Below are 25,110 nucleotides of genomic sequence, written 5' to 3' on the forward strand. Positions count from 1 at the left end.
AAACTTCAGCATGATAAATCCACGCACATAAAATATGAATATACACCAAGAACAAATGTGATTGTTTCGTAAATGTAGTTGTGACTTAGTATTTGAAATTCAATCAAGATAAGAACAAAAAGCGATCCTTTAAATAGGTACAAAGTTACAAATATCTAGCATCCTTTCCTGACAAAACCCCAGAAAACCACTAATAGAAGATTCTGAGACCCACTAAGAGATATCTATAAAAAACCTACAGCTAACATCATACTTAATGGTGACAGACTTGTGCTTCTTTACCTGAAAGTTTGAGAAGACAAGAATTTCTACTTTAACCACTCTATTCAGCATTGTACTGGAGGTATTAGCTAGGGAAATTCTACAACAGAAAAAACTGTCCAGATTGTAAAATAAAAGTAGAACTGTCATTATAGCAAATGAAATAATTTTCTGATAAAAAAAAAGGATTCACTAAAATATCACTAGAATTAATACACAATTTTATCAGGGGTTTTTAAGAACTATGCAGGGTGGGACTCTAGAGGCACAGGTTCAGTGCATAAACATACATCTTTAGGAGGCCAAGGCGAGTGGATTACCTAAGGTCAGGAGTTCAGCCTGGCTAACATGATGAAACCTGGTTTCTACTAAAAAAGAATACAAAAAAAAAAAAAAAAAATTAGCCGGGCAAGGTGGTACACACCTGTAATCCCAGCTACTTGGGAGACTGAGGAGGAGAATAGCTTGAACCTGGGAACCAGAGGTTGCAGTGAGCTGAGATGGTGCCCCTGCACCCAAGCCTGGGTGACAGAGTAAGACTCTGTCTTAAAACAACAACAACAACAACAACAACAAAAAACAGACCTAAAAGCCACTAGGGGTCACCTGTTAAAGTTTGTGCTGGTTGGGGATCCTACCTCCTTCTGATATCTGGTCAGGGGTGGAGAAGCTCTGGCGCTGTTGGGCCATCTGGTTTCTTTATATAGCTGTGCCTACAAATAAAATAAAGAAACTGAAGAAACACAGTAAGAAAAAGAACTTTTGCAGTTATTTCATCAGGGTGGCCCTGGTAACATTTTTATTAATTTTTCTTTTATTTACTTATATATGTATTTTTATGTATTTATTTATTTTTTGAACTGGTGTCTTGCTCTGCCACCCAGGCTGGAGTGCAGTGGCTCGATCTCAGCTCACTGCAACCTCCACCTCCCACCACGTTCAGGGGATTCTCCTGCCTCAGCCTCACACCCGGCTAATTTTTTGTATTTTTAGTGGAGACAGGATTTTGCCACGTTGGCCAGGCTGCTCTCGATCTACTGACCTCAAGTGATCCACCTGTGCTGAGATTACGGTCATGAGCCACCGTGCCCAACCTAATTTTTCTTACATTTATGTAGAGCTCGCATTTATTTCAGTGTTTAATATTGTAAGTGTTTTGGGCCCTTCTAACTTTGGTGATGTTTTTGTGATCAGAAATATGCCATAGAAAATGAAAATGGTTTAATTACAGGTCACAGTTTTCAAGAATGTATTAAATCCTCACACTAAATAAGAACTTACTGTATTCAGCACACAGTGGATAGTCAGAAAAGCTTAAGCAAAAATGTGTAATTCTTTTACCAGAACACAGTTGATAAAGACGTAATTTTATGAAGCATCAAGTTTATAACAAAGTTATTAAATTATGTAGATAGTATTAGGGCTGTGAAAATAAAGGTCACATAGGTCCATTTGTCTGCAAGTCAGCACATAAACATAGGATGATTAACAATATAAGCTGTAGCTTATGCTAAATGTTGGCTGGAACAGACAATAAATTATGGAGAACTTCAGAGGTCACTAAGCTTGGATGGGATCTTGGAAGTTTTACAGGTTAATGTCACTCCATCTATTGGCTGATCTTCACTAGTTTAATAAATGGACAACGAAGATAACATATATCAGAAGTTAAAATCATTTCATTGAGTATCTGCCACGTCTGTGCCATTGGAGTGTACTAGGTGCCTTATAGCACTCATGAGTCCTCTACTTACAAAATGCTTTTCACAAAATATGAAACTCCAGGCAAAGGTTCAGACATATGAAGTTTGCTTTTGAAATCTTTATTTAAATTAATTAATTAATTAATTAATTTTTGAGACGGAGTCTCGCTGTGTCGCCCAGGCTGGAGTGCAGTGGTGCGATCTCGGCTCACTGCAAGCTCAGGCTCTCAGGTTCAAGTGATTCTCCTGCCTCAGCCTCCTGAGTAGCTGGAACAAAACATGTGCGCCACCAAATCCAGCTAATTTTTGTACTTTTAGTAGAGGCGAGGTTTCACCATGTTAGCCAGGATAAGTCTCGATCTCCTGACCTCGTGATCTGCCCACCTCGGCCTCCCAAGGTGTTGAAACTCCAGGTGTGAGCCACCGTGACCGGACTGTTTTTAAAATCTTTGTAAAGCCTGGTATCCTTTTTCCTTTCCTTCCTTTTACCCTTTTATGAGTTTTATCTTAGACTAACCTCTGTAATGTTGCTATATGCCAGTATTCAGTTGCTGTGTTTGATGAATCATAAAATGGTGTAAAACTTCAATTAATGTTCTTTTTAAGTAAAATATTTATGAATGCATCCAGCAAAATGCTTAAGATTTGGGTATTCACAAAGTATTAGTTTTCTATGGATCTCTCTAACAATAATGTGAAAACCCAAAATGAATATAAAATATTAGCTAATATATATTTCAAAGTATTCTACAAGTATAAAAACTATGACATTATTACTTTCATATACATAAAACATTAATAAATTTTAGTCAACATAAACATGACCTTTACATCTAACCTTGTATTAATTCAATTAAGAGTTAATACAGTATCCTAAAGTCATCAAATACTCAAAAATAGAATGTATTCTGACTTGGAATGTGCATAAAATTAATTATTTTCAGCTGAGTGCAGTGGCCTATGCCTGTAATTCCAGCACTTTGGGAGGCCGAGGCAGGTGGATTGCTTGAGGTCAGGAGTTTGAGACCAGCCTGGCCAACAAGGTGAAACTCTGTCTCTAATAAAAATACAAAAGTTAGCCAGGCATGGTGGAGCATTCCTGTAATCCCAACTACTCTGGAGGCTGAGGCAGGAGAATAACTTGAACCTGAGAGGCGGAGGTTGCAGTGAGCCGAGATTGCACCACTGCACTCCAGCCTGGGTGACAGAGATTCCATATCAAAATAAAAATAATAATAACCATTTCCTGTGACTCCCAAGATAAAACAACATTATAGAATACCGAATAATCCTGAATTTGGTTTTCTTCATTTTATTTTGCTTTGTCATTATTTTTGTTCACCTTGACCAGTGGGCTGGTGGTTCTTAGGTGCACCTGAGTGTTCCTTGTTAGGTTCAAAATTTTAATACTTTAATGTGGTAATTTCTCTAATTTTTTTGACAGTTATTTCTCAGGTTGCAAGTTAAAATAAAATTTCCATTTTACTAAAGTCTTTGATTTATTAATGATTTTATAATGACTTAATATATAATTTAATGGGTAATGAGGGGTACTAAAAAATTTCAGAAATCAAAACTAAAGAACTTATTCGTGGAACCAAACACCAACTGTTTCCCAAACACCTATTAGAATAAAAAATATAAAAACAATTTTTTAAATAAAAACTAAAAATGAAAATGAAAAAATATATATCCAGGTTAAAAAAGAACTATTTCAGTTAAACAACAAATACATTTTGGGGGACTTTACTACAAAATTGTCTGTTGTTATAAATAAGACAGAAAAAAAAAATCTAAGTTTTTAAAAATAAAAAATAGTAAGTAAAAAAAAAGATATAACAAATATTGGTATATTGGTGAAGACTGGGCTCAGTGGCTGTTTTCCAAAGTGGTTACACCAGTCAGGTGTGGTGGCACACACCTGTACTCCCAGCACATCGGGAGGCGGAAGCAGGCAGATCACTTGAGCTCAGGAGTTTGACACAGACCTGGGCTACATGTCAAAACCCAATCTCCACCAAAAAATGTAAAAATCAGCCACACATGATGGCATTCAGCTGTAAGTCCCAGCTACTTGGGAGGCTCAGGTGAGAGGATCACTTGTGCCTAGGAGATCACAGCTGCACTGACCATGTTCATACCACTGCACTCCAGCCTGCGTGACAGAGCAAGGTTTTGTCTCCAGAAAAAAAAAAAAAAAAGTTGATGACAATGTGGAAGAATTGGAACCCACATACATTACTGGTGGGAACATAAAATGGTGTAATCAACTTGAGTGTTTCTTTTCTTATCATTTGATTTTTTTAAAAACCAAGATATTGTCTCCCTATGTTGCCCAGGCTGGTCCTGAACTCCTGGGCTAAAGCAATCCTCCAAACTCAGTCTCTCAAATACCTGAGATTAAAAGTGTGAGCCACTATGCCTGACTGGTATAACCACTTTGAAAAACAATGTGACCATTTCTCAAAGGTTGAATGTATAGTTATCACATAATGCAACAATTTCACTCCTGGGTGTAAATCCAAGAGAAATAAAAATATATATTCACAATAAAACTTGCATATGCTTGTTCATAGCAGCATTACTCATGATGGTCAATACACAGAAACAAGACAAATGTCCATCAACTGATGAATGGATAAACATAAGCTATTATTCAACTACAAAAGGAAAAAAAATACTGATACACACCAGAACATGAAAGAAATTTGAAAATATTGTGCTAAGGGGAAAAAAAAAGCAAACTACAAAAGCTCACATATTGTATAATTCTATTTCTATAAAAGATCCAGATTAGGCAAAACTACAATGACAGAAAATAAATCAGTGGTTGTCTATAAAGACACAGGAATGTGGAGGAAGTAGGAGGTAGTAGCTAGTAAGTGAGGGTTTCTCACTTATAAACGGGTAACTTGTAAGTGGGCAATCACTTCTAAAGGTGACTGTGGTAAGGAATACACAGCTCTTTGAATATTCTAAAAACCACTTAATTGCAAACTTTCTTTTTTTCTTCCTTCTGTCACCCACGCTGTAGTGCAGTGGCACCATCTGGTCTCACTGCAACCTATGCCTTCTGGGCTCAAGTGATCTTCCAGCCTCATGTCCCCGAGTAGTTGGGACAACAGGCATAAGCCAGCGCACCCAGCTAATTTTTGTATTTTTAGTAGAGATGCTGTTTAGTCTTGTTGCCCAGGCTAGTCTTAAACTCCTGAACTCAAGTGATCCACCTCCCTCAGCCTCCCAAAGTCTTAGCATGATAGGAATTAGCCACTGCACCCAGCCTGAATTGCATACTTTCATAAATGATTTGTATGATATGTTAATCATATTTCAATAAAATCATTATTTTAAAAAGGGACCATGTGCCGTGGCTCATGCCTGTAATTCCAGCAAATTGGGGGGCCGAGACGGATAGATCACTTGAGGTCAGGAGTTTGAGACCAGCCTGGCCTACATGGCAAAACCCTGTCTCCACTAAAATACAAAAAATTAGCCAGGCATGGTGGCATGTGCCTGTAATGCCAACTATTCATGAGGCTAAGGCAGGGGAATTGCTTGAACCAGGGAGTTGGAGGTTGCAGTGAGCTGAGATCGTGCCACTACACTCCAGCCTGGTCGACAGAGCAAGACTCTGTCTCCAAAAGAAAAAAAAAAAAAGAAAGAAAATAGGGGTTGAACACAGATGGCTCCCACCTGTGTATAATCCCAGCACTTTGGGAAGCTGAGGCAGAAAGATCACTTCAGGCCAGGAGTTTGACACCATCCTGGACAACATAGCAAGATCCCATCTGTACAATTAAAAAAAAAAAAAAGTTAGCTGGGCATAGGGGCAAATGTCTGCAGTCCCAGCTATTTGGGAGGCTGAGGTGGGAGGACTGTTTGAGCCCAGGGGTTTCAGGCTGCAATGAGCCATGATCGCACCACTGCACTGCAGCCTGGGTGACAGAGCAAGACCCTGTCTCTAGGAAGAAAAAAGAAAAAGAAATGCAAGTTTTTATCACTTTCTGAGAGTAATGGACTTTCAGGAAGAATAGAGCAGAACAAAAGATCACTCAGTGGTTGAGGGTGGGTTGCTGGTTAGGTTCTGTTCTGAGCTGAGTAGTATCTGAAAAATTCATTAGTAAATATATGGTTCTAGGGGTGAGTCCTGCAGTCAAATGATGAATGCTAAATCCATTACAAATGCCCATGGTCTTTCTTTACATGAATTCCAGTGAAAAATTCCTAAGTTCCTAAATAGCAAGTGAGTAACTAGAACTATAGGCACATGTTACTGTACCTGGCTAATTTTTAGAAAACTTTTTTGTAGAGATGGGTTTTCCCCCTGTTGCCCAGGCTGGTCTTAAACTCCTGAGCTTAAGCGATGCTCCTGCCTCAGTCTCCCAAAGTGCTGAGATTACAGGCATGAGCCACTGTGCCCAGCAAATGCAAAAGAACGGACATCATGACAGTCTCTCAGACCACAGTGCAATCAAAATAAAACTCAAGATTAAGAAACTTACTCAAAATCACACAATTACATGGAAACTGAACAACCTGCTCCTGAATGACTACTGGGCAAATAACAAAAAGAAGGCAGAAGTAAAGCTGTCCTTTGAAACTAATGAGAACGAAGACACAACATACCAGAATCTCTGGGACACATTTAAAGCAGTGTGAAGAGGGAAATTTATAGCACTAAATGCCTACAAGAGAAAGTAGGAAAGACCTAAAATGGACAGCCTAACATCAAAATTAAAAGAACTAGAGAAGCAACAGCAAATAAATTCAAAAGCAAGCAGAAGACAAGAAATAACTAAGATCAGAGCAGAATTGAAAGAGGTGAAGACACAAAACACCCTTCAAAACATCAGTGAATACAGGAGCTGTTTTTTTAAGAAGATCAACAAAACAGATAGACCGCTAGCCAGACTAATAAAGAAGAAAAGAGAGAAGAATCAAATGGATGCAATAAAAAAATGATATAAAGGATATCACCACTCATCCCACAGAAGTACAAACTACCATCAGAGAATACTATAAACACCTCTCCACAAATAAACTAGAAAATCTAGAAGAAATGGATAAATTCCTAGACATATACACCCTCCCAAGACTAAACCAGAAAGAAGTAGAATCCCTGAATAGACCAACAACTAGTTTTGAAATTGAGGCAATAATTAATAGCCTACCACCCAAAAAAAGCCCAGGACCAGACGGATTCACAGCCAAATTCTACCAGAGTTACAAGGAGGAGGCAGCACCATTTCTTCTGAAACTATTCCAAACAATAGAAAAAGGGGGAATCCTCCCTAACTCATTTTATGAGGCCAGCATCATCCTGATACCAAAACCTGGAAGAGACACAACACAAAAGGAAAATTTCAGGCCAATATCCCTGATGAACATCATTGTGAAAATCCTCAATAAAATACTGGCAAACCAAATCCAGCAGCACATCAAAAAGCTTACCCACAAGACCAACTCGGCTTCATACCTGGGATGCAAGGCTGGTTCAATATACACAAATCAATAAATGTAATCCATCACATAAACAGAACCAATGTCAAAAACCACCTGATTATAGATGTAGAAAAGGCCTTCAACAAAATTCAATAGCCCTTCATGCTAAAATCTCAATAAACTAGGTATTGATGAAGTCTATCTCAAAATAATAACAGGTATTTATGACAAACCCACAGCCAATATCATACTGAATGAGCAAAAAATGGAAGTATGCCCTTCGAAAACTGGCAGAAGACAAGGATGCCTTCTCTCACTGCTCCTATTCAACACAGTGTGGGAAGTCCTAGTCAGGCTAGTCAGGCAAGCGAAAGAAACAAAGGGTATTCAAATAGGAAAAGAGGAAGTCAAACTGCTTCTGTTTGCAGATGACATGATATTATATTTAGAAAAACCCCATCATCTCAGCCCAAAATCTCCTTAAGCTGATAAGCAACTTCTGCAAAGTCTCAGGATACATCAATGTGAAAAAATCACCAGCATTCCTATACACCAATAACAGACAAGCAGAGAGCCAAATCATGAGTGAACTTCCATTCACAATTGCTACAAGGAGAATAAAATACCTAGCAATACAACTTACAAGGGATGTGAAAGACCTCTTCAAGGAGAACTGCAAACCACTGCTCAAGGAAATAAGAGAGCACACAAATAAATGGAAAAATATTCCATGCTCATGGATAGGAAGAATCAGTATTATGGAAATACCCATACTGCCTGACGTAATTTGTAGATTCAATGCTGTCCCCATCAAGCTACTACTGACTTTCTTCACAGAATTGGAAAAAAACTATTTTAAACTTCATATGGAACCAAAAAAGAGCCCGCATAGCCAAGACAATCCTGAGCAAAAAGAACAAAGCTGGAGGCATCACACTACCTGACTTCAAACTATACTGCAATGCTACAGTAACCAAAACAGCATGGTACTGGTACCAAAACAGATATACAGACCAATGGAACAGAACAAAGCCCTCAGAAATAACACCACGCATCTACAACCATCTGATCTTTGATGAACCTGACAAAAACAAGCAACAAGGAAAAGATTCCCTATTTAAAAGGTGTTGGGAAAACTGGCTAGCCATATGCAGAAAACTGAAACTGGAGCTCTTCCTTACACCTTATACAAAAATCATCTCAACATAGATTAAATACTTAAATGTAAGACCTAAAACCATAAAAATCCAAGAAGAAAACCTGGGCAATACCGTTTAGGACATAGGTATGGGCCAAAGACTTTATGTCTAAAACACCAAAAGCAATGGCAACAAAAACCAGAATTGACAAATGGGATCTAATTAAACTGCAGAGCTTCTGTGCAGCAAAAGAAATCATCATCAGAGTGAACAGGCAACACACAGAATGTGAGAAATTTTTGCAGTCTATCCATCTGACAAAGGGCTAATATCCAGAATTTACAAAGAACTTCTCAGCAAACTATCGCAAGAACAGAAAACCAAACACCACATGTTCTCACTCATTGGTTGGAATTGAACAATGAGATCACTTGGACTCTGGAAGGGGAACATCACACACTGAGGCCTATTATGGGGAGGGGGGAGGGGGGAGGGGGGAGGGGGGAGGGAAGGCATTGGGAGTTATACCTGATGTAAATGATGAGTTGATGGGTACTGAAGAGTTGATGGGTGCAGCACACCAACATGGCACTAATATACATATGCAACAAACCTGCACGTTGTGCACATGTACCCTAGAACTTAAAGTATAATAAAAAAAAGGAACTTAAACAAATATACAAGAAAAAAAAAACAATCCCATCAAAAAGTGGACAAGGATATGAACAGACACTTCTCAAAAGAAGGCATTTATGGAGCCAATAAACATATGAAAAAAAGCTCATCATCACTGGTCATTAGAGAAACGCAAATCAAAACCACAATCAGATACCAACTCATGCCAGTTAGAATTGTGATCATTAAAAAGTCAGGAAATAATGGATGCTGGAGAAGATGTGGAGAAATAGGAATGCTTTTACACTGCTGGTGGCAGTGTAAATTAGTTCAAACATTGTGGAAGACAGTTTGGTGATTCCTCAAGGATCTAGAACTAGAAACTCCATATGACCCAGCAATCCCATTATTGACTGTATACACAAAGGTTGATAAATAATTCTACTATATAGACACATGTATACGTATGTTTACTGAGGCACTATTCACAACAGCAAAGACTTGGAACCAACCGAAATATCCATCAATGACAGACTGGATAAAGAAAATGTGGCACATATACACCATGGCATACTCTGCAGCTGTAAAAAAAAAAAAAAAAAAAAGGATGAGTTCATATCATTTGCAGGGACACGGATGAAGCTGGAAAGCATCATTCTCAGCAAACTAACACAAGAAAAAAAACTAAACACTGCATGTTCTCACTTATAAGTGGGAGTTGAACAAGGAGAACCTGTGGGCACAGGGAGGGGAACATCACACACTGGGGCCTTTTGGGGGATTGGGAGCTAGGGGAGGGACAGCATTAGGAGAAATACCTAATTTAGGTGATGAGTTGATAGGTGCAGCAAACCACCATGGCACATGTATACCTATGTAACAGACCTGCACATTCTGCACATGTACCCCAGAACTTAAAGTGTGCGGGGGGGGGGGGTAGAGAGAGAGATTAGCATCTTCTATTTCCTGTCCCTTGGAAGACTTGCTTTTAGGATACTACCACTATGCCATGGAGAACATAAGCTGTTCTGCAGAGACTCTCATTTGGAAAGGAAGTGAGGCTCCTGAATGACAGTTGCAGCTGAGGTACCAACTGACAGCATCCATCACCCACATCTGTGAGCTGTCTTGAAAATTATACCTGTGACCCCAGTGGAGTTTCCTCAGCTGACCCGATTGACACAGACAGAGATGAGACCTTCACACTAGGCCCTGCCCAAAGTTCAGTTTCAGGAACAAGACAAATTATTTTGTTTTAAGCCATGAACTAAGTTTAACAGGGCAGTTTGTAATGAAGAAACAAATAATAACAAACGATCTATCAAGCTAGAGAAAGATCCCATGCTCATTTCATTTTGCCTTACTTCACTAGTATTGCAAAGGGAAAGTGAGAAAGAAAAAGAGAGAGGGAGAGAAAGAGAAAATTGAGAGAAAAAGAGAGACTCCAAACAAAATGATTATGTTGCAAAATAACATTTTTCATCTATTTGTCTAACATACACACACACACACACACACACACACCCCTCTATTGCTCGGTATCCCACCCTATTTTGTATCCCTGAGGATTTGAGTCCTTGAGAAAGCCCCTTACGAACATTAGGGCTCCTCATAAGGTTAGTGGGGAAGGGGTATAACTGAGCTTTCCCTATAGACTGGAGTAAATGTGCTAAGCCAGAATGTCTTCTTCTTCCTCCTCTTCCTCATCTTTCTCCTCTCCTCCTCCTCTTCTAAATTTAAATAGTCTACATATGATTTTTATTTCTTATGTAATTGAGTTCCTAAACATGTCCCAGACTTAGTTTCTCCACACTCTTAAAAACCTATGCTTTCAGAAATCCTTAGGTTCCGGAGTCCCCTAGTCTTGCCTGGTATCTTCTTGTGCTATTTGCTATTTTTATATTTGTCATTTACTAGCTGAATTAGTTCATTTCCTCACTGCTATGAAGAAAACCTGAAGACTCGTAATTCGTAAGGAAAATAGATGTAATTGACTCATAATTCCATCGGCTGTTAAGGAAGCATGATGCTGACTTCTGCTCAGCTTTTGGGGAGGCCTCAGGAAATTTACAATCATGGCAGAAGGCAAAGGGGGAACAGCCCTTCACATGGCTGCAGGAAGAGCAAGAGAGAGAGATGGGAAAGCTGCCACACACTTTTAAACAACCGCATGTCATGAAAACTCGATCACAGGACAGCACCAAGGGAAAGGTGCTATACCATTCATGAGAACTACACCTCCATAATTTAATCACCTCCCACCAGGCCCCATTTCCAGCACTGGGGATTACAATTCAACATGAGATTTGATGCCGTCAAAGATCCAAACCATATCATTAAATCTTTTCTATGAATCATGTTTAAAAAAAAATCTGTTAATAATGGCACCTATAATTTGCTGTGAGGATTTGATAAATTAAACTTATTTGTCAATAACAAAAATGTTCATGAAAAAGTTGATTGAAAGTTAAATAAGAAAATCCTTCTATGCTTCCAGTAAGCATGAGTTAATAAATGGTAGTTTCTGTTTCTTATTAGTTTTGTTAAAAACAGTATCTTCTACATGTGAGTAATGGTGAAATGGGACAACAATGTGATTTGTTTCAAATAATTTATTTTTATGCTGGCATTTCCTACTTTAGAATAAATGAAAATATAAATTATTGAATCTGACAATAAATCATATTATTTATAAATAAAAGCAGAATGGAAGATTAATTTGGATTCAGATATTAAGAAGACTGAATAACTGATACAAAATATTCCTACACACTAGTTTTAAAATTATGTTCTACAAGGTAATTTTGAGGATTTTTTGAAATGACATGTTTATGGTAGACAAATGTATCATATGCTCTTATGAATATTCAGTATGTCAGGAAAAGATCCAAATCTAAATTTTCATGTTAGAGTCAGCTTCCTGAGACCACTCTATGCATAACTGTGTTACACAGGTTTTCTGAAACAGACCTTGAAGTGGAGGATTGCAGGCAGAATCTTTGTTGTGGAGTGCTCTTGAGATACACACCTGCAAGGAAGGGAGAAATGCAAGGTTAGACAAGAGGGGGAGGCTGCCAAACAGTAAGGTGACAATCGAGGATTCTGCTGATTCTATAAACAGCTCTGGACTTAAAATGAGCCTTCAACACAGTTCCAAATAGAGTTATAAGAGTTCAACTTTGGTATCCCCACCATAGGACAACAATGGATCTCAGGATGCATTCACGCAATGGGCATACTCTTGACATATGCAGGTTCCTGTGGTTGAGGGCAATTCCTAATTGAGTGATGAAGCTGTAAATGGTCTTCCTCATAAACTGGGAAATGAGTTTCTTGGAGGCCCCGAAGATAAAAACTGACAGAGTATCACAATAACAGCTACAATATCCTAGATCTAAAACAATTTTAAAATATTTATTAGGGTGATTCATTTTCTTTATTTCTTTCAAAACACGTTTACAAAAACATGTTTTGAAAACATTAAATATCTTTGATATAGTTTAGTAGGAAAATACTCAAAATCAAAATTGTAAAAAAATGTATTTCTTATACAATTAAACTACATTTCAAGTAGATGGCAATGTAATACAAATCTTGAAAAGGTTTTCTTTTCTAAAACAAGGGTCCCAATGATGTACTACACTGTAATTAACACTGAAATTCTGGGAACTACTTTATCATTTCCAGCCACTATAGTTGCAAAGCTGGGAAGTAAACACTGTACATAAGATGATTGATTTCCCATGGAATACAACAGGCTGAAGTTCCCTTCATTATACAAATTAATAAAATTCAAACTATATAAAATATGTATTAGTCATTGATGATTAATTCATCCATATCTGGGTACCAAAGGTCTGGGCTACTTAAACCATGTAGATTCAAAATTCTAGATTGGGAAAAATTGTACGGAAACGTGAAGCTTTCATATAGTGTGAAAATTATTCAACACATATGGGTAATTTTTGATGTTTGAAATAAGCAGAAAGATCTCTAATGGAGATGACTTTATGACATTGTTTAGGAACAGCATAAAAGAAACATTTTAAAGTGCTGTTATATAAAAACAAAAAAACAGTTATTTCTCTATGTTTTGAAAGCTACAACTAAATAAATGGGAGTAGGAGCAGAGGTGCTTTGTGACAAGTGCTTCTCAAGCACTTACAATTAATACCTTTAATGGCGGAGGGAAAAAAATCTGCTTCAACAATATAAAGAGAAAGCAGTTCAAAGTGGCAACCAAGCAAGATATTACTTTGGCATGCCCTGCTTTAACAGCATACCTGGGGGACTCTGCATTCTCCTCTAAACTGGGTTTAATGTGAAGCAAATCCCACCACAGCTGTCTTCAAGCTTGCCAGTAAAATGGCCCTCCGGAAAGATGATCTTTGGTGTTAACCCCTGTCAAAATGACAGCTCGCCAAATGGAGAAGTCAAATCCCAGAAGAAAACAATAGAAAGTTTCATAGAAGTTAGTGAAAAAAATAAAATTTTGAGTGCTAACTGATTCTCACATACTAAATACCACTTTACTTATTTTCTCTAACAAATCCATTCATCAGTATCATGATAATTTATGACCCTTAATGTAGTACAATGCTATCCTTTCATAAAGGTACTTCAATGAAGTAGGATTACTCCTGTATATTGCGACTATGGATACTATAGTCATCCTTTTTTTGTGCTCAAGTTGCCATGAGCTAAAGCCTCATTAAAAAAGGTAGATGTATTTCTAGGTATATCTATTGCTATATTTTATCAAATATGTATGTATGTATGTAGGTATCACAATATCTAAATATTAACAAGCATATGAAACAGTGATATTGATAACAATAATTTCAGTGGAATTAAGATCTTCTTTGAGATCAGAAAATAAAGCTATGCTAGATTTAGCTTAGAATATGTATACCTAAAAAATTGCTTAAATTAGCTTATAAGTGAGAACTATGATAAGTATGTTAAGCAAACAACTTACTGGATGTGATTTCTTCCCCTCTGTATACTCTTAACTACCACATATCATAAAGTCCTAAGAATCTAGTTTAGGAAAGCATAATGGAAGACTGAAGCAATTATTTAGATCATTTAATCTAAAAAAAGTCCCATCATTGTGCCAATTCTTTGGTATTTCAAGGAAAATAAGATCAGTGCTCTCCATGATTATTGTTAGTATTATTTTATCATTAATTTTCATTAATTTGTCATTTATTTCATACTTTCTTGAGAATATCGGTATATCTTAAAATCCTGCTAAGTTTTACATGTGTAAATTCTGGATATTACTAAGCTGACCTAAACTACATATCTCCGAAAAGAAAAAACAAGGTGACAATACAGCTAAAACTAAATTTTAGTTTCAGATTCTGAGAAAATAATGTATAAATCTGAAAAATAGCTATGTTCTTATATAATTATAAAATAAAAATGTTATTTCTATCTAAATTAAACATGCAATGTATTAATCTAGATTAATGAACATGCTCTAAATACTCTGAACCAAATTACTGTGTTCCCATCTATTACAGCATATGATTTGTACTACTTTGTACATACATGTATTATTGAAATTTAACTATTATGTCTCCTTATATTTTAATTGTAACATTTAAAACATTCTCATTATTTAAAAAAAGTATATGCTAATACTTATGAAAAGGCTTTTTTTGTGCCTGAGATTTACATAACTGTGAAAAGCATAAGGGAGAATTTCCTTTCCAAAAACATAGACATTAATGAAGTTGATTTTTGTTTTCTTTCACAGATGGGCCCTGTTCTGCATAACGGTTTTCTAGTTGATGGATTATTTATCAACTTGCTCCATAATCCATTTAGAGTTAAAGAGGGCCACAGAAACTGCACATACAGGTGTCACAGGTTACAAAACTAATAATTAAAAAAATTTTTAAAACTTATCTCAGATTCCCTCCTGGAGTCTACCGCCTTGTTTACACAGGTGGAGGACAAAGTCAGCCACTGCCTGAATTCATATTCTGCACTATGCGATTCAGGAAACAGTGAGTCCAAGCATTTCTTACTCTTAAAATTGTGTTCAATGTTTGCAGTCACTTTCCTATCCCTGGTAGTATCAGGAAAGGGACTGCAATTTTCTTTCTACTTCTCTGAGGCAGCTGCAAAGTCTCAGATGTTTTCACAGTTGAGACAAGAGAACAAGCAGCACCAATGAAAACCATGGGGTTCTATGGAGGCATCATGGTGCAGTGAGTGGAAGCATGCTGCTCTAGCTGTATCTCACTGGGTTCAAATCCTGACTATACAGCACATGGTGCACTAAGGGCCAGGTGACCACAGGAATTTCCATGCTGGTAAAATAGGTTTATAATAATGCCAGTTAATCTAAAGATGATTTAAGTAAAGACTATCCAGTATTTTTCAAGGACTCAATAATCATTAGCTGTGATCATGATCTTCCCGTTACCTACTTTCAATAAGTAAATAATTTACATTTATTAAACAAAAGAAACTTAATCTTGCTTTTCTAAAACAACACAATTCTATTTCAATTTTCTTTACACAGAGAGAGGGAGCATCTCACTGCAGATAAAGGTGTATGTATATTTTTTCTCCACTCAAAATTATGCTGATACTCGAAAACAGAAATATGTAGTATGATATCAATTCATGTATCAGTTATGTTTAGAAGGAGTTGGGCTGAACATGCAGCATTCATTTAAAATGAAGGCCTCCCATCATACTTTGCTGATGGTACTTAAGTACTGAAAGCCAACTTTTTCTACCTGTTTACTATCATGTCATAGTAGCATGATTTCCCAGATGGCAGATACTTTGTCTTTTTGTACATAGCTAGGCATTTGATGCTTATAACAGTGACTTCTCAATAATTATGCATTGCCCGGGAAGATAATTACTTTAAAAATTTATTTAGGAAATTATTTAGCAAATAGTAAATAAATAGTATTAGTTGGTTGCCATTATTTCTGAATATCTTCAGTTTCCCTCAATTTTCTCATCTGAAAATGGAGATATGTCTCTCACAGCAGCATTGTGAGAGGTAATACAGTCAATATAGATAAAATTCTCCAAAGACCAAAACTTTATCTAGCTCATAATACGTTCTGCATGAGTATTCATTTTTTTAAATTACTGTATCTTTTTAACTCATTCTGACTAAAATTTAAAAATGTTTTCTCTTTCCAAGACCTTATGCTTCTCCTATGTTCCCAATATGCTGGACATCAGGTGTGGGTGATAATAGTACCATGATTTTCCTTTGGAGACTCCAAATCCTCAGTCCGAATGACTTTATTCCACCTATAACTCCACAGACGCCATGAAATCCAGAACTCAGTACAGAGAGTGACTTCCATGAACTTTGCTAAAAATGTTGGACAACCTTTACTCCCTTTCAATTCTAAATGGATACGGTAATGTTGTCTCAGTGCAGCACCTTCACAGCCTACTGAAGCAGGAGCCGATGTTGAAGCAGAACTGAAAGATGCAGAGGCAGAGTCCGGATGACACTGTCTGAACACCTGAAAACACGTGAACACTCATGAACTTTACTGTTCTGTTTTAGTCCAAGGTCAGTAAGCATCTTCTGTAAAGGGCTAGATGGCAAATATTTTAGGTTTTTATGGAACATACAGTTTGGGTGCAACTATTAAGCTCCAATGATGGATATGGCTGTGTTGCAATTAAACTTCATTTACAAAAACAGGTGGCAAGATCAATTTGGCCGTGGACCACAGTATATTGACTCCTGCCTGTTCCTGACAAAGTAGAATTTCTTTACCTGGCAACCAAAGCAGTTAGTCTTAACTAATATCCCCTGTATCAGGAGCTGGATTAACAAATTTTTAAGCCAGAAATTTGAAAAATAATTATTTATTACTTTTCTCTGTTCCCTTGCAGCATAAATATAATATCAGAAAGTATATTTCCCTCAAATGTTTCCTTGGTCTATTTACTCTTTCCATTCCCACCTATAACTTGTTATTTCAAATGACAATCATCTCCTGCTTAACACTCTATAAAAACTTTTTACATATTCGTTTGAGTCCAGGATTCCTTTCAATTCTTTTTCACACAGAAGGTCTTGTATTTCCACAATACATATATTGGCATTGCATGGCCATATCCAGGTGATTGTTTATGAAACTTTGACATGGATAATATCTCCTGTCATGAAGTACATATTATTTGACTTATTTATTAAACTGTATCTTTTGTTTCTAGAATATAAATTATGTGAGGATCAGAGCAATTTTTTTTTTGTTTACGGCTTTCTTCAATTGTTTATACATGTGGTTGATATAATGTGAATAACCAATATACGTTTCTAAAAAGAAGGCCAAATGACTCATCAGGGAAAGTAAATATAAGAATAATGCATTTTTCTGAATAAATACAGACTTAAACCATATAATAAACTTCTACATTTAGAAAACCATTAAGGTCTATAATACATATTTACTATTCTATGGTAATCTCTTAGATTTATCTTCCACCAACATACTAACATTTTATTGGAATAAAAACAGAAAAGAGGTTTTCAAAAAACATTATTTTCATATACCTAATTTTTCAATTGTCTTTCTATTCCCATTGACTCTTAAAATTTACTTATTGTTCAATGTCCAGTCCAAGTACAGATTCTCATTGTCTTTCTAATTTACTTCCTGTAGGGCTAGCTTGTTATTTTTGACATGTTTTCTGTATCACACATTTTTATAGTTCATATTGTATGTAAATTAAATTGTTGCAGATTCTTCCTATGTGCATGCCTTTGATGCACATGTACAATGAATGTTCCCAGAAAGTATTAATAAAGAATACATTTTAACTTCTTTTTAAATCACCAATTTCAGTATGAAGCAGTGTACACAGAATATATTCACTAAATTCTTACTAAATGAGTGAATTTCAAAGGAAATTGGAAAATGGATGATCATAAAATTACATCAGGAAGGAAATCAGGCCCAGAAAATGTATCTGATGACTGCGCACACAATTTTTGCAAATACTGTGCTGAAGAAAACAAGTGTGTTACAAAAACATGAAACATAGCCAATGGTTGGGTTACACTTCACATCATTCACTTGGTATTTTGGTGTGGAGAAATAATATTTGATCATAAGTTAACAGAATTTAAAATTGTCTTTGTTTTATCTTTATTCTAACTAGTGATATGAATCACACAAAAGGTGTTTAGGATCTTTTCTTCTATGGCATAAGAATATTTTTAAAAATATATTTAGCTATTCAAAAAGTACAATGATATAAACAGAATATGGAAAACTTAGCAGAAAAAACAGGAATTATCATTAATGACATATTCAATATAAACTTATAAACCATAAACTGAAGTGCCAATCTCAAATCATTTTTAAAAATATGTGGTCTGAAATCATCAAAACTGACTTTAGAAGAAATCAATACTAAAATATTTGCCATACAAATAATTAATGAGAAGATTATCAAAATTTCATCAAAGAACTCCTATAATAAAGTTCCTGGGCCAAGAATTCATAGTTCAGAAAGGAAAAGAAAGAATACATAATTTCCTTAATATATAAATGGATTCAAAATAAAAACATGAAAAACTAGAAGTTACTTTTATACAGCTAGCATAAACTCAAAACAAGTGTACCTGAGTATGCTTATGCACACAGATGATGGCATATGTGTACGTGTGTGTGTGCACACCTCATGTGTATGCACTACACAGGCAAGATGAATTCTATTTAAAAACATATATGCAACAAATCTAGTAAGAGAAAATAGCAGAAATTAAATCAACAAGTAATTATCTCAGTGAGGTAGGATTTTCACTATCATATACATATCATAGATGGATGTGATCTGTGATCGTTTGACTGAGGGCACAAATGCTTAACTGTTTCAGCATAGTACAGCATTTACATCTGTGTGCTATAAACTATATTGAATAATATCATTGATTTGAAAGACCAAATTTAACAAAATCTTAACTATAATACATATATTTCGTCTTCCTCTTTCATTATTTAATTTTGCTATTCCATCATTATTATCTGGTTTGAAATAACATGGTTATCATATGTTTAGATAAACATCATATTTTTATAAGTATAGGCAGGGATCCTTAAAATTGGTAAAACATTTTACTCTTTTTTAATGTTTCTTTGTAATTCTCACTTCCACCCATCTAGTCTTCCACAGAAACTTTAGAAAAAAATTATTAGGTTTCAAAAAGTATCCAAACAGAACAGACTGATATGGCTGTGAATTAATAGTAAAGGCCGAGCATGGAGGCTCATGCCTGTAATCCCAGCAATTTGGGAGGCGGAGGCAGATGGAGCACTTGGGGTCAGAAGTTTGAAACAATCCTGGCCAAATGGTGGGACCCTGTCTCTACTAAAAATACAAAACTTACTTCGATGTGGTGGTGTGTGCCTGTAGTCCCAGCTACTCAGGAGGATGAGGCAGGAGAATCGCTTGAACCCGGGAGGTAGAGGTTGCAGTGAGATCGCACCACTGTACTCCAGCCTGGAGATAAGAGCAAGACCCTGTCTGAAAAAAAAAAAAAAAAAAAAAAAAAGAGAGAGAGAGACAGAGAGAAACTGGAAATAATTGAGGTCTTTAAATATTGAGTTACACCATGCATTAAAAGCAATTCTCTTTTTTTTCTTTTACATAGCTAATTTTTTCTTTCACATAGTTAAGTAAATTTTAACACATTATATTCCAATGTATTTATTGTTAATTTATTCCTAGGTAATTTGTATGTAGACATAAATTTCCTATAGTAAAATGAATTTCTTATATAATTTTCATTTTTCTTCTGATAATGTATAAGAAATATGTTATTTGTTTAATGCTGACCTTATAATTAGCCCTGTTTTATACATTCTTATTAGTTCTTTTTATCTTAACCATATCATTATGACTTCTGCAATACAAAATAATCTAGATTCTTTCTGCTTGATATTCACTCTTTTATGTACTTCCTAGTTTTATTGCTATTTTATTGAAAATCATCTCAAATTTTCCATTTAAAATTAGTCATAACAGGCATCCTGGTTTCCAAAATAAAAGATATCTTTCTAATGTTTTGCTTTAAACATAATATGCAGTAAATATTTATTTTTAGTGTATTTTTCTGAAACTGTGGAGGTAATCGTATAATCCTTCGTCCTTAATCTTTTAATATAACATGCTTACATAAGTTTTTTAAAATTGTATTATCCTTGAGTTCCTGATTTAAGTGTTTTTGTAATAGAGTAAAAGGCTTAATTTATAAATTTCATTTTGGCATAATTCCAGACTTACAGAAAAGTTGACTTAAGAGTACCAATAATTACTATGTATCAAAAGTCCCCAACTATAACATTATACTATTAATTCCTCTATCATTGTCTTTTTCCTTAAATGACGCAGACATTGTGTTCCTTCAAGGCATTCTCTTAAAGTTGTACTTGAATCAAAGAAAAAATTCACAGAGAAGTTGGAAAACCTTTCGTACTGAAAAATAATGATACTACTATGTACCACAATTTGTACAAACACAGTAGTATTTAAAATATTTATAGTTCTGTGTATTGATCCTAAAAAAGATAATGCAAAATCAATTATCTAAACATCCACAATAAGCTACAAAAACAGATTACATTAAAACTAAAGGAAGAAGAAAATGGCAACAGCAAATATAAAAGTAGAAATTAAAGACAGAAAAATACAAGGAAAACTTTGTTCTGTGAAAGATTAATATATTTGTTTGACATGTGGTAAGTCTAATAACACACACACACACACACACACACACACACACACACACACACACACACCCCCAATATAAGGAATTTTTAAAACAACATTAGATACAGAATGTACAGAGGTGCATGATTTCTTTCCCAGATAGCCTGTGTTTTTCTAAGTATCTTATTTTTATTTATTTCTAACAATATGCTTATGATCAGAGAATGTACTTTATTGAGACGATGTATGACTCATCATATATTGTATCTTGTTAAATGTTTGGTAACATTTGCCAATTGAAAAATATATATATTTTGTTAATTGGTTATAAATGTCGAATATTTATTTGTTTTTTTTTAACTCTTCTATTTTCATACTGATATCTTATTCATTTGATGAAGTGGTGATGGAAAGGTGTTAAATTATCTTTATTTTAATAGTTTTTAGGGGAAGAGGTGGTTTTTGGTTATACGGTAAGTTATTTAGTAGTGGTTTCTCAGATTTTTATGCACCCATCACCCAAGCAGTGTACACTGTACACAATGTGTAGTCTCCTTCACTCTCTTACCTCCCTTCCCTTCGAGTCCCCGAAGTCCATTATATCATTCTTAGGCTTTTGTGTCCTCATAGCTTAGCCCCCACTTATAAGTGAGAACATGCAATGTTTGATTTTCCACTCCTGAGTTACTCCACTTAGAATAATAATCTCCAACTCCATTCAGGTTGCTGCAAATGCCATTATTTCATAATTTTTTCTTTTCATTTTTTGTTTTTGTTTTTGGAGACAAAGTTTCACTCTTGTTGTCCAAGCTGGAGCACAATGTCACGATCTCAGCTCACTGCAACCTCTGCCTCCCAGGTTCAAGTGATTCTCCTGCCTCAGCCTCCCGAGTAGCTGATCTTATATGTGCCTGCCACCATGCCCTGCTAAGTTTTGTATATTTAGTAGAGATGGAGTTTCACCATGTTGACAGGGCTGGTCTTGAACTCTTGACCTCAGATGACCCAACCGCTTTGGTCTCCCCAAGTGCTGGGATTACAGGCATAAGCCACCGGGCCTGGCCTATTATTTTATTTCTTTTTATGCCAGGATAGTATTCCATGCCACATTGTCTTTATTCATTGGTTGATGGATATTTAGATTGGTTCCATATTTTTACAATTGCAAACTGTGCTGCTGTAAACACGCATGTGCATGTCTTCTTCATATAATGACATCTTTTCCTCTAGGTAGATACCCAGTAGTGGGATTGCTGGATCAAATGGAGGTACTACTTTTAGTTCTTTAAGGAATCTCCATACTGTTTTCCACAGTGGTTATACTAGTTTACATTCCCACCATTAATGCAAAAGTGTTCCCTTTTCACCACATCTATGTCAATATCTATTATATTTTGATTTTTAAAGTATGGCCATTCTTGCAAGAATAAGATGATACCTCATTGTGTTTTTAACTTGCATTTCCCTGATAATTACTGATGCAGAGCAGTTTTTCAAATATTTGTTGGCCATTTGTATGTCTTCTTTTAAGAATTTTCTATTCATGTCCTTAGCCCACTTTTTGATAGAATTTTTTTTTTGTCTTGCTGTTTCGTTTAAGTTCCTTGTGGATTCCAAATATGAGTTTTTGTCGGATGCATAGATTGCAATGATTTTCTCCTACTCTATGTGTTGTCTGTTTGCTGATTATTTCTTTTGCGTTGCAGAAGCTTTTTAGTCTAATTAAGTTCAATTTATTTATCTTTGTTTTTGTTGTGTTTGATTTTGGTTTCTTGGTCACGAAGAACCAAGACAATGTTTTGAATGTTTTTTCCAATGTTATCTTGTAGAATTTTTATGGTTTATGATCTTAGATTTAAGTCTTTGATCCACCTTGAGTTGATTTTTGCATAAGATGAGAGATGAGAATTCAGTCTCATTCTTCTTTATGTGGCTTTCCAAATATTCCATTACCATTTGTTGAATAGGGTGTCTTTTCCAAACTTTACGTTTTTATTTGCTTTGTCGAAGATCAGTTGGCTGCTAAGTGTTTGGTTTCATTTCTGGGTTCTCTATTCTGTTTCATTGGTCTATGTACCTATTTTTATACAAGTACCATGTTGTTTTGGTAAGGATAGCCTTCTAATATAGTTTGAAGTTGGGTAATGTGACACCTCCAGATTCATTATTTTTGTTTCATCTTGCTTTGGCTAGGCAGGATCTTTTTTGGTTCTATATGAATTTTAGGATTTTTCTTTTTTAGTTTTGTGAAGAATGATGATGGTATTTTGATGAGAATTGCATTGAATCTGTATATTGCTTTGGACAGTATGGTCACTTTCACAATATTGATTCTACCCATCCATTAGCATGAGATGTGTTATCTATTTGTTTCTGTTGTCAATGATATTTTTCAGCAGTTTTTCGTAGTTTTCCTTGAAGAGTTCTTTCACCTCCTTGGCTTTGTATGTTCCTCAAATATACATATATATACACACACACACTTATATACGTGTATGTACACACATATATACGTGTATATGCATATACGTATATATATACACGCGTATATATATGTGTGTGTATATATATATGGCAATTGCTGGAAAAGGGATTAAGTTGTTGATTTGATTCTCAGCTTGGTTGTTGCTGGTATATAGCAGTGCTGATGATTTGTGTACATTGATTTTTGCATCCTGAAACTTAACTGAATTTATCACATCTAGGAACTCTTTAGATAAGTCTTCAGAGTTATCTAGATATAATAATATCATTAGAAATCAGTGACAGTTTGACCTCCTCTTTACTGATTTGGATGCCCTTTCTTTCTTTCTTTTGTCTGATTGCTCTGGCTAGGACTTCCAGAAATATGATTAATAGATGTGGTGAGCAGGCATCATATTCTTAGGGGGAATGCTTTTAAACTTTTCCCTATTCAGTATGATGTTGATTGACTGTGGGTTTGTTATAGATGGCTTGTATCACCTTGAAGTATGCCCCTTCTATGCCAATTTTACTGAGGATTTTAATCATAAAGGGATTCTGAATTTTGCCAAATGCTTTTTCTATGTCTATTGAGATGATCATGTAATTTTTGTTTTTAATTATGTTTATGTGATGTATCACATTTATGACTTGTATACGTTAAACCATCCCTGCATCCCTGGTATAAAACCCACTTGAAATCGTTAGATTATGAATTTGGCTGTTCTTTCTAGCTATATAAAAATTTAACTTTATATAATTTTAATTTATATTATTAAGAGCATATGCATTTCAAATTGTTTTGTCTTTTAAATGAATCAATTATTTTATCATTATAAAATGTTTCTCTTTCTCTTTTGTACTGATTTTCCTGTGAAGTCTACTTTGACTGGCATTCACATTAGAATTCATATGTTTTTATAACACTGGAACTTATTCCAGACACACAGCATAATAAGGACTAGGTTTGTATTCTTGCCTTAACTAAACTAAGAAATTTTTGATAATATACATACCAATAGTCTTCAGACAGCGAACATGAGATAGGATAGGACAGTGACCTCGAGACAGGGAAAACGAAGGTAGGAACTAAATCATCCATCCATCTTATTGCCTTTATTGAATACAGAATAATTTTTCTGAGATTGGATCTATAGAAGTATAATCACAAACACAAGCAAATGGATATAGCACATTGAAGAGGTATTAAATTTTTTATGCATAAGAAAGAGTATTGAAATGAGTTAAGTTTACATTTAAGTCTTTAATTCATCTTGAGTCAATTTTTTTGTATATGAGGTAAAGAAGGGGTCAGTTTCAATTTTCTATATGGCTAGCCTCTTATCCCAGCGTCAATTATTTAATAGGGAGTCCTTTCCCCATTGTTTGGTTTCGTCTGGTTTGTCAAAGATCAGATGTTTACAGATGTGTGGTCTTATTCCGAGTTCTCTATTCTGTTCCACTGGTTTATGTGTCTGTTCTTGTACATATACCATGCTGTCTGGATTACTGTAGGCCTGTAGTACAGTTTGAAGGCGGGTAGTGTGATGCCTCCAGCTTTGTAATTTTTGCTTAGGATTGCCTTGGCTATTTGGGATCTTTGATGGTTTCATATGAATTTTAAAACAGATGTTTCTAGTTCTGCAAAGAATGTCAGTAGTAGTATAATGGAATAGCATTGAGTCCATAAGTTGTTTTGGGCAGTATGGCCATTTTAACATTATTGATTCTTCTCATCATGTTTTTCATATTTGTGTCATCTCTGATTT

General features: G+C 35.5%; 1 long non-coding RNA gene across 1 annotated transcript; it reads right to left on the minus strand.

The window, feature by feature from the left end:
- Positions 1–867: 867 nt before the first annotated feature.
- LOC114670416 (uncharacterized) lies at positions 868–14,271 on the minus strand. Its single transcript, XR_003720001.2, has 3 exons — positions 13,444–14,271; positions 12,131–12,188; positions 868–974 (listed from the first exon to the last, which is right to left on the minus strand). It is a non-coding gene; the product is annotated as an uncharacterized LOC114670416 (long non-coding RNA).
- Positions 14,272–25,110: the final 10,839 nt, after the last annotated feature.

The sequence above is a fragment of the Macaca mulatta genome, chromosome 10 (assembly GCF_049350105.2).
Source record: "Macaca mulatta isolate MMU2019108-1 chromosome 10, T2T-MMU8v2.0, whole genome shotgun sequence".
Lineage (NCBI taxonomy): Eukaryota > Metazoa > Chordata > Mammalia > Primates > Cercopithecidae > Macaca > Macaca mulatta.